This window comes from Epinephelus moara, chromosome 4, assembly GCF_006386435.1.
Source record: "Epinephelus moara isolate mb chromosome 4, YSFRI_EMoa_1.0, whole genome shotgun sequence".
Lineage (NCBI taxonomy): Eukaryota > Metazoa > Chordata > Actinopteri > Perciformes > Serranidae > Epinephelus > Epinephelus moara.
The window spans coordinates 39,947,099-39,948,030 of NC_065509.1; positions in this window are offsets into that span (position 1 = coordinate 39,947,099).

A 932-nucleotide genomic window follows, 5' to 3' on the forward strand; every position below is an offset into this window, starting at 1 on the left:
GAGATGAAGAGTTGACTGAGTTTGATCCCTGTATAAACTGTAGTTGGACAGTTGTTGGTACAGCATCTCTGCAGGGAGGAGCATCAAGTCAGTCAGCAACACACATATCAGGGTTTTGATAACACCTTCAAAATAAAAGCATGGATTTGTCACTTTAGAATATTAGAGTTTAAAAGTGTGCTTTCTTTGCATCTGTGCTGCGTCTTGTCACCAACATTTTCAAACTTGAGCTCTTTAAAAGTCAGCTGTACATCATCATCATCATCATCATCAGAAGCATGAAAAGGGTGATTAACTAATTGTAAACTTGGATGATGATGTTGGATTATCAGCTCAAGGAGATAATCCGTTTTAAAGCTATTTCTTAGGTAGACCAACAATTTTTCTGCCAATCTTTTTGATTTTCTTCCATATAGATGGTACAGTATGCGAAAAGTTTATTTTGATCTAAGCCACTTGAGGATAAGTTCACCACCTTGCCATACCCAACTAACATTGCAAGCAAAAAAATCGACTGTTTAAGACTTATTTTAGATGGTTTACAGGCATTACATTGTCTTTCTGTGAAAATGATTATTTTAATCTACCTTTTAAAGGCTGCATTGAGCAATCATTTTTATTTGTGATCAATATGCTGATTATTTTCTCAAGTAATGGTTTTGCTTATAAAATATCTGGAAATAGTGAGAAATGCTATTATACTTTCCTAGATACAAAGGTGACACCTTCAAACTCCCTGATTTATCCAACCATATGTCTAAAACCTAAATATACACTCACCGGCCACTTTATTAGGTACACCTTGGTAGTACCAGGCTAGCACTACATCCCAAAGGTGCTCTATTGGACTGAGATCTGGTGACTGTGGAGGCCATTGGAGTACAGTGAACTCATTGTCATGTTTGAGATGATGTGAGCTTTGTGACATGGTG